The sequence below is a fragment of the Macrobrachium rosenbergii genome, chromosome 54 (assembly GCF_040412425.1).
Source record: "Macrobrachium rosenbergii isolate ZJJX-2024 chromosome 54, ASM4041242v1, whole genome shotgun sequence".
Lineage (NCBI taxonomy): Eukaryota > Metazoa > Arthropoda > Malacostraca > Decapoda > Palaemonidae > Macrobrachium > Macrobrachium rosenbergii.
The window spans coordinates 54,063,769-54,078,507 of record NC_089794.1 but is presented as its reverse complement, the minus strand read 5'-3'; the positions used below and the strand labels follow the sequence as shown (position 1 = coordinate 54,078,507).

The following is a 14,739-nucleotide window of genomic DNA, read 5'->3' as shown; positions in this document are numbered from 1 at the left end:
AGAACGAACCTTTATTGTAAATCTGCGAGAGAATAAAAGTAAACCAGTCTCAGTTTCAGATTATATTCCATACTCTATCTCATGAAACCAAAAAAAGAGTTTTATTTCGTAATCCCAAACTCCTTGAATAATTTTCAAGGAAGTTTTTTGTATCAAATGGACTGGATGAAATCCCCTGCGATTCAGCTTAAGGTACTTTTAAATTGGCACTGCCAGAGGCGCAGAAATAGCCCTTAAGTAAAGACGGGTCGACCTCCCAGGGATCCTTTTCATCTCCCATGGAATGACAAGTGGAAGTTCAGGAGTCCACGTGGACTGAAGACGCCATCCAGGACTCTGTCATTAAAGGCTGATAAGAGAATTCGTATTCAGGGAAGGTTTTCTCTCTTTGCTGAGTGAGGACGATGAGTGACGAAGTAGTAGTTCTGCTGTTGAAAAAAAAAAAAAAAAAAAAAAACAGGATCCACAACCAAACACACACACAGACACACACACACACACACACAGGCACTTTTGTATTATATTTGCGAGGACGTGAGAGAAATGGAGCCACACTTCTAAAGAAACGCGTACACGAGGGATCTTACATAATAGTTTCATACAAATCAGCGTCGAGGACGAATCCGGGACAGCGATACACCAAAATCTCTCGTTCAGATTCACGCAGTTAAGTTTTTCAAGAAGAAAAATAATATAACAGAAAAAAAAGAGTTGCCATTCAAGAATTATATATTCTTGAATGAGGATTTATATTTACCTTTTCCATATGGCGATTTAGGCAAATATGTTACCTTAAAAATTATCATAGGATTCTTTATGATGCGAATTGCACATTCGCGAGTTTGTGTTTTGTATTGATAAGTGATAAGGTATCCCGTCGGTTACTTCTAAAATAGAGGCTGATGAGATGGGCAATTCAGTCCCCTCAACTGGCCCAGGCCCGAAAATAAGAGAGGGGCTTAACAGTCCTAAGAAATGATATACCTATGTCTGTTAAAGGACGGAGTCCTATGATAAGAATATAGAAGCAGGAAGAGAATACCAAATCTTAGCAATAAAGGGAAATGAAATCTGGGAAGGGTTCCATTTATGAAATTCACATTTGGTGTCTTTAGAGTTTATCAAAGTTTTCTTCACGTAGAAGCGGGTTACTCAGTTCCACTTATTTTAATTTCTTAGAAGGCCAAAGCTTATGGAAATTATAACAGTCAAAAGTGGACACTTTTGCCCATGACTTGTACAGCCTTTAGTTGCCGCTCTTTGATAAATTTCATGTAAAATCACCTTTGCAAGAGACGTCTTCGAAAGCACGAAAGAGCCATAGCTAAACTGGTTGACGGAGTCAGATTTGTTGGAGAATGATGTATTAAATAACAAGACCACACTTGAGTATTCTCCAAAAATTTTGTTTAGCATTGATCATAACTTGCTCTGTTATATTCATAATCTCTCTGATGTCTTACCACCATGGAATACCGTAATTGATGCCTGGCGCTAATTTTAAGCTCACTCAGCGGCTCTGCCACTGATAAATGTATTATAGTAACAGAATTTATCACGGAAAAGATTTTGCTTTCATTTAATAGAATTATATTAGGCACGTGCCCATCCATCCGTTAACCTGTTGACTGTTTTTATTGATGATTATTTTACACGTCAAGTCTTTCGTTCTTTTACCCGTCATTAATTGTTGATGTACACAAGTACTCCTTTCTGCTGACTCATTGCTGAAGTGCCCTTGCTGACGGAGAGGACGGTGATGAGAGAGATGCTCGAGGAGACAACTCCCGCCCCCAGGGACTTTACGGAATGGACTGAAACACACAATTTAGGCCTAAGGCCAAGCGATGGGACCTGTGAGGTCATTCAGCGCTGAAACGGAAGCTGACACTAAAAAGGCTTAAAAGGTGTACCAGGAGGAAAACCTCGCAGTTGCACAATGAAACGGTTGTTAGGAGTGCATGGAAAGTAAGATGGAAGAAAGAGAATTTGAAGGGAGGTACAGTAAAAGGAGTGACAGGTGTTGCAGATAGGGGCTGAAGGGATGCTGAAAAGAACCTCAGGGTAATGCCCCCAGTGCACTGCTTGAGGTGGACTGACAGCACTATACTCCTACGGGGCGGGGTGACGTTACGTACCTTCAAGAATATCGGATTTAGGTTACATCATTCAGCTGCCTTAGTAAGAACTAGTGGCGGGAGAGACTGGCCCTGGGCTGAACGACGGCAAGTCTAAATGTGGTGTTCATTTCCTGTCAACTATCATTTTTATACACAAAAAATATAAACACACTGCATTTATTTTGTAAATATTTTTTATCAATTTATCTTTCATTGGTTTATCGCTCTGTTATTTCATCTAAGTGTTTGACTTTTAACATTAGACATATTTCCCCTTAGTTTTCTGAAAAGAAAACTATAGTGCCGGCTTTGTCTGTCTTTCCGCACTTTTTTCTGTCCGCACTTTTTTCTGTCCGCACTTTTTCTGTCCGCCCTCAGATCTTAAAAACTACTGAGGCTAGAGGGCTGCAAATTGGTATGTTGATCATCCTCCCTCCAATCATCAAACATACCAAATTGCAGCCCTTTAGCCTCAGTAGTTTTGATTTTATTTAAGGTCAAAGTTAGCCATGACCGTGCGTCTGGCACCGCTATAGGTGCCAACAACACAGGCCAGCACCGGGCCGTGGCTGAAAGTTTCATGGGCGGCGGCTGTGAGTTTCATACAGCATTATACGCTGTACAGAAAACTCGGTTTCGCCGAAGAAACTTCAGCGCATTTTCTACTTGTTGATGATTGGTTTGACTGACAAGCTACTGTGTGTGCTTGTGTATTCAACAGAATGACTGATTTGTTACTGAAGTGGTTATGTTGGTTTCATCATGATCTCGACTAACATCTTGGCTGTTGAGATGTTAAATGTCTTACTTATAATATATTAAGACATTCACACACACACACACACACACACACACACACACATGGTGAAGGAGAGCGAGAAACTTCTGTTAAAAATAACTGCAAGTCCACAACCAGTTAAAATTAAGCTACGCAAAAAGTCAGGAGGTTTGTGTTTCATCTGCCGTAATGATGAGCCAGTGAAGAAACTTGATTCACACGTGCATGGAGAGTGATTCTAGAGGATTATAAAAAAAGTAGCCGTAAAAAGGAAACTAGATACACAGACTTGAACAGAAGGTTCCAGGGCAAGTAAATAAATATCACAAGCAACATCACAGATGATGAATATGTTTCTACAGAAGATAAGCTGTGATAGATGAGGGCAGTCGCCATGTCGCTTAAACAATGATCAGTTGATTATTGGCGCGTTTGTTCATTCTTGTTCCTCCTCCTAGGTCATGCTTTTTCTTTATCGTGGAATAATTGCATTATTTTGTTTCGTATTCTGGAATACGACCTGTACTCCTGGAATGGATTCATATTATGTAGGCTTTTATGTATAAGCCATGCAATTTCAAAAAGTATCCAATAAACTTTTTATTAACAATTTTCAACATTACGATAAAAAAGTTCTGACTAAAGGTCATTAAAGTCCTGAAGCTCTATCTTTGTAATGGTGTGGTTTTCTTTTCCAACTTTGCAGTAGCTTACTTTAAAAAACAGAACGAGAAGAGTTGAGCCATTAGACCCGAATGACAACCAAATTGCCTTCTGTACTGTGATTTTGGCAGAAACTGTTCTGTCAGTCATTTTGACGAGTTTATAGTTCTTAATATGACTAAACCTGTTTTGCGAAAGTACGTCTCATGTCCTGGAAAATCCAGGGAGCTGGACAACATGGACTTGTACTGTATATACGACACAGGGAATGTCTTTCAAGATAAGGAAAAATTAGCTATCATTTTGTGTCCAAGAAGATACAAAGGGAATTTTCAGGAGAAAAACATGGATTATGAGGGAAACAGCTCAGATAGCCATATGAAGGGCAGTTCAGTCATATAAATGTACGGAACATCAAAGAACCGAGAGCAATCAAACTTTTTTTTTTATTTTTTTTTTTGATAACCAAGGCAGTTCATCGTGTCAAAATCGCCATCCATTTGTTTTCATTGAGACTTTTTTTAACGTGGTGTGGTCTTATTTTCCTCCGTTTTAGGAAACTTTTCAGAATGTCAGGATTTTGCAGAAAGTGGACCCGAAACCCGCCCCACACACACACACACACACACACACACAAACAAAACAAAACAAAAATTAACGTAGGACCAGTCCAATCTACAGGGTGCCCCACAAAAAAATAAAATACAGGAAATTTTATTAGAGTTGATTTGATTGTTGGAAACCGAAAACAGTTCTTGTTAACAGAAACATTGTTGAAAGAGAACAAAAACACAAATGTTAGATGTTGTGTTCAAAGCGCTTTCCGTGGGCAGCTGCACGACGACGTAGACGGTCTAGCCAACTTCCAGTCGCCCTTTGGATGACTTCAAGCGGGATATTGTTCCAAGCAAGGCTCCATCAACAGAGTTTTCAAGGACTGTATGCCTGTGACCTCTCTCCTCCGTGATTGAAATTGATGTCACAGTAAACCCCACGTGGTAAAATCCATTACGCTGAGATCTGGACTTTTTGAGGGCTTCGTTAGGTTCAATGAAGTCAGGGGTATTGGCTCTGAGCCAGGCAAGGGTGTGTAAAACACACAATGTAGATCTAAAATTTCTAGTTTTTTCTGGGGCATCCTGTAAATGACGATAAAAAAAAGATACTAAGAAGGAGGATTTGAGATGAGATTCACAAACCTCCGAAGAAATAAAGAATAAACAAAATTGGATAGGGAAAATTCCAAAACCTTGGGACACCAAGGAAGAAACTCGCTGAACATATTTTGGGATTATTCTCCTTCATTCAGTACTTTTTAGAAAACGGTATTTTTTAATTACTTTCCTTATTAATTTACTTTTTGATTTATATTTATGTACGTCGTCGACAAACCTCCTAGTTAATTTCTTTTCATAAGGTTCAGATGATACTTGAGGTCACATGCCTCTTCAACGCTTGTTCTTGAAGATATTTGGTCGTTTGGATTTCGTATTTATGTCAGCCGAGACTTTTATAACCTAAGTTAGATGAAAAACATTCTAACGTCTGCTTGACATCACTATCTATATCGGCCATTCCTTTGTATTGCGATTTCTCAGGAAAATTTTGTATTTTACTGTCTTTTCGTCTCCAGTGTCTATATAAGTCTAAATCGTCTCCCTTCAACTTCACTGGAAGAGTTTTTGTTTGGCGATGTCCCTCGTCAGGATCTTACCAGACTCCATTCGGAAGAGAATACGATATTATCTCCCGTACTAATACGTATCTAGATTGGCTTATTACCGTCATCCTCAACGCAGCTGTGGGATAAACAAGAGCCTGTGCGGTTCCCAAATGCTGATGCAAATAAACAACGGGTCTTCTGATACCCATCAGCAAGTGCGTTTATGACTCGTAAACGTTTTACCGTAAATATAGTGAGAATTTGTTGCTGATTTTAGTTCTTATCTGTTATGATATTACCTGAGCTGTAATTATAATTTTACAAAATAAAATAGAAATATGAGAAAAAAACACGTATAACTTGGTAAAATTAACATATTTTTACGATTGTCGTTTGGAAATATTCACTTTCAACTTTCCCTGGAAGGTGCATAAAATTTTTTTGAATATTTTTCTTATACCATGTGCAAATGCATAGCTTCCTTCTTCCATTGATGTCTTTTTTTTTTAATTGGCCATTCTTAACGATCAAATATTGGCTCCAGTCATTCACCGAACCCTGACTGAAGGGAAGGGGGTCCGATGAAATGAAGAATTAAAGAGGAGAAAATCAAAGTGATCGAGCGCCGCTGCTGAGAATGAGGGCTGGGAAATGAAGAAATGAGGGCTGGGAAATGAAAATGAAGCTCAAATGTGCAGTGATTGAGGACAGTGATAATGGGTTTTATTTCCTAATGGTGGTCACTGATAAATTTAGTATGGAAAGAGGGTTATTGACCAGAGGGGAATTTCTATCAAACATGAATAAAGGCTGCAATATCATCCTTTATATGTTTTATAAATCACTGGACAGAGAATTTAATGTCACGAACAATGTATGAGGTGCTTTGATAATGGTACAGTTTTTGTTTATTATAAAAAATTATAATCATACAATTAACTGGACAAGTTTAGAAAAGCGGTCTTTTCCAATATTATGTTAAAAGAGATGTAATCAAGCTTATGAAAGTTTGAATAAGGATATGAATATCAGCCTAGGAATGTATAAACTTGATCCATTTATTGCAAAAGAAATATGTTGTTATGCCTGGTCTAAATGACAACAAGCCGATGCGCGTGTTGCTTTCAGCTAAGGTCCTTTATTCCCAGAGGATGTGGAGCAGCCTCCCAGAGGATGGCGCTGGAACTTCAGAAGTTCAAGCGAAAATGCAATGCATTTCTACCCTAATAATATTCTTCTTGCAATTTAATACACTTTTATCTATTTATCTATTATTTTTTTTTTTAATAATTAGTATCTCCTCTTTCTGTATTCCCCTTACTTCCTCTTGCTTCTTCCTAATGAGCACCATATTCTTTGGAAGCTTGAATTTCAAGTCAGTGGCCCCTGTGTGCTTGTTTCATATGAATAGGTTTCAGCTACTGAATAATAATAATAATAATAATAATAATAATAATAATAATAATAATAATAATAATAATAATAATAATCCAAGTTGGGCGTCCTTCGAAAACAAGATTAACAAATAGCATATACTCAGAGGCTGTCAATACAGCTCCACCTACTCTTCCCCGAGGGCAAGGCCTTTTTTACCGTTTGTGTGTTCCATTATTAGTTTCCTAATAACATCAGCGAGACTGAGTTGACAGCCATCCACCAAGGAGGGCTAAGAAGCAAGAAGGTGACCTGCTTCAATTCGTAGGATAAAAGGGGGTTTGATGAGGGTTTCCCATGGGGAAAAGAATGTGGCAGCAACGGAACAGATCCTTGAAGGATCCTGTACGAGATCGTGAAAAGAGATTATAATATTCAGTGATCCCAAACCCGTGCTGAATTCCATGTGCCAGCAGGCTGTTACTCTTTGAAAAATCTGTATGCGGTGATTAATCTTTCATATGGCAGATGAAACAGGTAAAATGGACCGGGGAAAATAGGCTTTGGGAGGAAGGAACTTGTTATAACATCTACACAAAGGAAAACAGTATCTCAGTTATAACAATAAAAGGCATCGTCTGAAATGGTAAATTTCCGGTAGTCATTCATCGAACTCCAATGTTTAACTTTAAGCATCACTATAGATAGACAAGAGTGAATCAAACTAATCAACAGCTTTACAAATATTGTAGTTCAGAAGTTAGAATTAAACAAATAGGATTCAAATGTATTAATCTGAAAAAGTAATTAACAATGTCCTCAATGGCGCGCGGAAGTTTTCTGTGAATGTATTTTTTGTTTTAAGTAAATAATTCATTTCATGAATTACAATTTAAAGTTTTTTTCAGTATTTTTGAACGTTACAGGGTGATTTTTTTTATATTTTAGAAATGTCCTTTTATGTAAGGTTTTACGTTGTGGTTAGGAAAAATATAGCAGAATAGTAAAAATTTCACGGGAAAGCCCAGAGAAATGAATATTGTACTGAACTTTCCCCTTGGTGTGTGCTATTTAATTTTCAATTAATATTAGGTTATCGTGGCAATCATAGGTACATTAATTTACAGACTAACAAACAACTGATTGAACGCAATCGCTAATATTACATGGAAAATATTGAGGTATATCATTCAGCCATACAAATTATATGACTTTCGTCCCTCAAACTGTCATTTCGATCCATCGGAAACATTTTGGGTCAACTGGTGGCACTTGTGACGCTCTCTTCAAGTGGTTACGAAGAGGAGGAGCAGCTGCTATTGATGAGATCTTTATTTCATCAAAGAATATCTGCGCCCAGTAACAAGAACGAAACTCCATTACTGAATTTAACTTAGCGCTGTGGGCGCATTTCACCAGCGTAATGTACCGTCAAGTACTCGAGTACTTTCAACGGTGTTTAACAGCTTTTTTTTAGAAGGGAAAACCGTCAGAGGCAGATGCTCACATGAGGCTGTTAAGAGTAGTAGAACCTTTTCTTGGCTCATCGGAAGGGGAGTTAATTAATACGGGACATTACTTCCACTATCTATTGAAGTGCTTATACTACTTTTCTGAAGTAGTTGCCTCAATGGAGCCCCAGGAAATGGGGGAAACAGTTGGCTTTCATTACGTTTTATTTTCATCGTGCAAAAGATGTGTGTTGGTGCACTTGGCATTAGTGTGTATAGAATATGCAGTGTGTTCATGCCTGTTTATCTCATACATTTTCAATGCTTCCACGGATTACAAAAGTTTTATTTTCCTTACACGTATATATACCTAAAGTATCCATACTAGGTACAGCATGCAGCAAAATACGTGTGACCTGATTTCAGTGACTTTCGTTCGAAAATCACTAACTGGCAACTCTTACCTTCTTCACATTTCTAATGACGCCAAGTTGCAACGACGAAACATTTTGCAACTTCGCTCAAAAAAAGACACAGCTCACTAAGCATGGTTTTAAAGTATCAGTGTGTGTTTTTATCAAAATATCAGCTAGATCATTACAAAAACATTAACAGTAATTTTTAATTTGGTAAATATGAAAAGACGTAAATACGTAATGAATTTTACTTCTTAGCCACCATAGTAAAGTATTTAACGTAATGAACGTATCAGAGATGTAGTTGCGGGCGTGGTCTAACCAGACGTCAACTGTTTAAATGCCTCAGCTTGCCTCCCTTCGCCTTACCCGTAGGCCAAGTGCACTTCGCTCTTCTCGATTATATCATTCTTATGAAGCCTATAGGCCTATGAAGAAAATAATGACGGAAGTATACCGCACCAAGACTGTGGAGGAATTTCACAAATCCTGCTTTATGGTCTTACAGACACCCTTTATAAGCTACAAAGATTTGATAACTATGTATTGTTGGTATCTGAAATATAGCTTGGTATGTTATAAAGCCAATAGCAAAGGCCTAGACCCCAGAGCCATTTTATTATTATTATTATTATTATTATTTATAATACGTTGCTGTTGTCGTCAATCTCCAGAATCTACACACAATAGGAGTGGCTGATAATGTCCGACCTGATTAAGCCTTCCATTCCTAAAGTAAAAGTAAAATAAAAATGTAGAATTAATGATATTTCTAATAGCGAAAATTACTCTCCACCTCCCTCATTTATTTATTTATTTATTTTTTCCTTGAAACTGAAGAAACCCCTCGGGGGACTAGACCCATGTATCCTTGGCTATAGCCTAAGCTATGACTTGGAATAATATATTGTAAGGATCGAAATCATGAACCTGATTAACATTTGCTTTATACACAAAACTACAAAAGCGAAAGGAAGTAATAACTATGAATTCATATACCAAATGCATCAGCTTTTATCATTAGACTATAATTATTCTCTTAACTTTTCTTTTTCACCCCATCACGACGTCCTCTTTCACTGCTTCATTGTATCCAGACTGACGGTTCCACGACTCACGGGAGTCACGGTGAGCCGAGGGATTCATGCTACAGTAACGTTTTCCGTTTTCTTTCTGAAATATTATTGTAGCATGAATTTTTTTTTTCACTACCCAATATATTTCAATGATAAGATTCTACATAACAAGTAACCAACTTTTCCTCATACAAGAACGTTTACAAAGTAAAATATAAGATTTAATACTAAGTGGCAACTTGAGAACAACACTTCTCCAGTACAAAAATAAAAAAGTCGCTCGAGTTGTGCTTGCATACTGTACAACAATTTTTTATGGATTACACTTTACTGGATGATATCAGTTTAATTCATGATCGCATAGATTTTCTACGATACTCCGATTACTGGCTCTCATTTGCTTAGTCATCTTTTTGTATATTATCTTATTTACGCTTGAGGTTGCTTTTGATGAATCTTAATGGCTGGGTTAAGCTCTGCTCACATCAGCACTGGCGTGTATAGTAAGTAAGTGCACTAACTGTTAAGGGCCTAAAATGACTAGCTGCATTTTGAGGAGTCTTGGTTTGGGTTTTGGTCGATCCGTATCGCCAGTAGCAAACTTGTCTCACACACAGACCCAGTCCCAAAGTAAATAGCAGTTTTGGTTTCCACCACTGACCGTGATGGTTATCTCCTACCGAGGTGCGACTAGCCTTTCTGGTTTTCTGTAAAAGAAAACTATTGAGGTGGCTTTGTCTGTCCGTCCGCGCTTTTTCTGTCCGCCCCCAGATCTTTAAAACTACCGAGGCTAGAGGGCTGCAATTTGGTATGTTGATCATCCACCCTCCAATCATCAAAGATACCAAATTGCTACCCTCAGTAGTTCTCATTTTATTTAAGGTTTGCCATGGATCGTGCGTCTGGTACCGCTAGAGGTGCCAGATGCCTACGCATCTTCACTTGACCGCATCTGGGGAGCAACTGAGCGCTGCCCCGGTCGTGACTGAGAGTTTCATATTGCAGCACATCGAGAGTTTCATACAGCATTATACGCTGTACAGAATACGTTTTCTTCGGCGCATTTTTTTACTTGTTTTTCTTTTAATTAGTTTTTCCATTAGTAGTTAATATTATTATTATTATTATTATTATTATTATTATTATTATTATTATTATTATTATTATTATTACCAAAAACTGGCAAAAGTATTTGTGAAAAAACCCGAAAGTCAAGATACCAGTTTGTTTCTATGTCATAAAAGGTATACAACAGAACGAATGGTCATAAATAAATTGATAATGGTAGGCTACATACCAAGCACTCAGAACCCGTGCACGGGTCAGACATCGAGCTGAGAATCAAATGTTTGCCTTCATCACAGGGACTCAGATGTTCTGTGAACCCCCATTCAAAAACATTGGTTATTTTGGAGTTATAGAAATTTGACAATGATCGGCAGGGGTTTCTGCCACTACCGCATTTCGCTATTGGTGCAACATTAACACTTTTCCAACATTTACAAGATAAACTCTTCCTGGCTAACTTGACACCGTAATAACCAACTTAGGAACGAAGACATAAGCAGTTTTCGTAAAAAAAATAAAAAAAAAAATGCGCCGAAGTTTCTTCGGCGCAATCGAGTTTTCTGTCCGTGGTTGCCTCAGTCACGGCCAATAAAACTCTTACACCCACCCATGAAACTTAGCCACGGTCCGGTGGTGGCCTATATTGTTGGTTCCTTTAGCGCTGCCAGAAGTACGGTTATGGCTAGCTTTGATCTTGAATAAAATAAAAACTACTAAGTCTAGAGGGCTTCAATTTGGTATGTTTGATGATTGGAGGGTGGATAATCTACATATCAATTTGCAGCCCTCTAGCCCCAGCAGTTTTAAGATCTGAAGGCGGACGGACAGACAGACAAAGCCAGCACAACAGTTTTCTTTACTGACAACTAGAAAGGAAGAACATCCATTTCTGTCCACATCTCCGTGGCCAGAAAATGGAGTATGGAAGAAAATCTTATTTTTATGGACTGAAAAGCTAAACTGTGTGTAATGGTTCTGGGATGTCTAATGGCAATTTAGTACAGTAAATATTTCACTTTTCCAAGTTTTACGATATAAAAAAATACTTTAATGAAATAAAATCTTATATTTTTACGTAGGAAAACCTATTTCCCCTCAATGTTTACGTCAGATCTTTATTTTTATTATAATTCGAGTGTTTCTTAATGCATTATTATTATTATTATTATTATTATTATTATTATTATTAGTAGTAGTAGTAGTAGTAGTAGTAGTAGTAGTTGTTGTTGTTGTTCTCTTTTCTTTTTTCTGTGATTTTATGAATTTTGATAGAATATACCCGGGGGACTGTTAATTAATGTTCTCGCAAATGTTTGACCTTGACTGACTTTTAAAGGTCCCCTAGTTAATTTCAAGGCCAAAATATTAGAATTTATCCAGATATTTTGATCCTAGTCATAGTTTTGAAAGCCAGAAGTGAAATTTATAGGCTAAAAATTTGTTTTCCCTTGAAAGCTCTCTCTCGCGCTCTCTCTCTCTCTCTCTCCAAGAATTATTTCAAGTAAACGAGCAAGGAGACTACACCTTTTCACCCTCAAATAAAAAAAAAAAAAAAGAATTTCTTGTTTAAAAAGTTGAACTTTTTAAAAAAAAAATGGACTTTCATATTAAAAAGGTGACTTGCAAATTAAAAAAAGTTGAAGTTCAAATTAAAATAGCTGACAGTCAAGTTAAAAAAGTTGACTTTCAAATTAAAATATTTGGATTTCAAATTAAAAATGTTGACCTTTAATTTAAAAAAGCTGGATTTCAAATGTTAAAAATTGACTTTCAATTTGAAAAGGTTGACATGAAAGTCAAATTACATTTCCCCCGGCGGGGGGGCAACCCGTATTTAAGTCCGATCCGTCCGCACTTGGGTAGGGGGTCGAGGCGAGGCTCTTGCGAGCCATGAGGCCCTTTCAGCGCCTGTGTTGACACTTCGGTTGGCCATGTGCTGTAAGGTGGTTCCTTGCTTCCCTCCTCAAGCCTTGCCACTTGGAGGTGGTGACCCCACTACACGCCTCTGCTGTATTTGCGCTGCAAGCGCTGAGGAATCGGAAGGGTGCAACTCCAGGAAGGAAGGAAGGCTTGCCAACCCTACCAAGGGGTGCTTCTATTAAATGGAGGGACCCTTGTTTGTCCACAGTTAACCACATCTTTGCGCAGGGGTTGTAGGGGCCCGTGACGGGTGTCGGGAGGCGGGATCGAACCCGCGAGCTGTTGGTTGGCAAGGCGACGCTCTAACAAATGAGTCTAAATGAATCCCAATTTAAAAATAAATAAATATATAAATGTCTGATAGCATATCCCAGGCTCATTTTTGGAGCTGGTTGCATTCCTTAGCAGACGGTATGAATTAGCATTACTTACAAGCGCACAATTACATAAAAATAATAAATAAAAAAAAGCGTGGGAGTGCAATGTTCTTAAATAATACATTTGAATTTGAGGCTTTTATTATCGTCAAGTATCATCTTTGCAGAGAGAAAAAAAAAGCTAATATCCCTACTCTTTTTCTTTGTAAGGCATCCTATGGTAATCAGGTCAGTTATTATTTACAAAGGGAAATAAAAACAATGTCCAATTATAATTATAAATCAATATGAATTACGCTGTTCAATGAAAATCAGAAAGATAACATAGTATGGTAACTCCTTATAAATTTAAATGACAAAAGTACCTCACTTACAGGTATTTCTTATATTTTTATAAGAATTATAACATCAATAATAGAGAAAGAGATCTAAGTAAACTATGATGCATTACATGTCAGTATAAATGTAGGCCTACTCAAAATTACTGCAAACTCATTCGGTTATCACCCATGTCTAAGTCCTTCATCTGCATTGCACCAGGAAAATGTTTTGTTGCTGCACTTGGTTGCAAGTTTCCAGGCAAAGCATAGGTATGATGCTGGTAACAGCCTTATCAATGCGGCCTCCTAGGAACTGCATGCGGCACTCCGTCTGCGTTATGCCAGCGGGGCTTCCATGGCGGCTTTCGTGACACTCCGGCATTCTTCTGTTGGATTTAGCGGAGGACTGTAAGGACTCCCACGTACTATTTCTATTCCCTCGAACTCCTCTTCTTCTGCAACGCATTCAATGCCAGGATGAACAGGTGCATTGTCACACACAACAATAATGTTGGAGCGAGGCCCCGTAATTGTGCGTAGCATTGTTCGTAGCCATTCCTGGCAGATACCGTTGGCCTCTGCTACAGCTTTGCAGTCCTGGTCATTCTCAGCGGCCGTTATGATTCTATTTGTTGATTTGCTTTTTGCGTAGATTTAAGTGTACTTCCCTCGCTTGGTGACAGTATTCACCCCTCTCTTCTTTATTATAGGGCGTCATCAGTGGTTGGGGTATAATCTTCATCGGAACAACTTGCAACTGTAGTCATCCTAACCTAGTAGAAAAACGAATTAAATAAATATAAGAATAACACATCATTGAAAATGAAAAAGTTGGTAATATTGCTAAGATTAAATTTGCAGAAATACCTTGAGCCTCTGCAATGTAACAAACCCGATAATCTACAATGTATAACTAATATAGCCTATTGGCTGTACTTGGCTCGCTAAAATTGAATGCAGATACTACATATATTATGAAGTATAAAAACACTGGTACAACGACGGTTGATAGTAATTGCCTAATCTAATAGAGCCTCTTTGCTGCACTTTATATTATACCTGCAATATATCATTCAAGGACACTGAACTCGAAGCATAAGCAACAAAGAAACATAAACAAGAGGTGAAATGGCAGTCAGAGACTGCAAATCTCCGCCACGCCACTTGAGTCTGTGTCTGTTACTTCCAAAGTTACGGTTCAAAATGTGTTTTTCATGTCATTCGTGACCTTGGCCTTGGTCTTGATGATGTCATTGTGGCGTCATAGCACACCATATTAAAAAAAAAAAGTGCGTTGTAATGTTCTCAGCATGCCCTTTCGTTTGATATATTACTCGGTATGGTTGCTTTGACAATTTTCAAGGTCAGATTTGACCTTGACATTTATGAAGTCATTGTGATGTCAGAGGTCAAGTTCAACGTCAAAGTCACACAAGATGAGGGACCTCATTGGTTACAATATGAACAAAGTCCAAAGTCTTTCCACGATGAATGGGACCAAAATTATTGCCAA

The 14,739-nt window shown here is 38.0% G+C and overlaps 1 pseudogene; it reads right to left on the bottom strand.

Moving 5' to 3' along the window:
* Positions 1–13,104: 13,104 nt before the first annotated feature.
* On the bottom strand, positions 13,105–14,448 carry LOC136834556 (uncharacterized; annotated as a pseudogene).
* Positions 14,449–14,739: the final 291 nt, after the last annotated feature.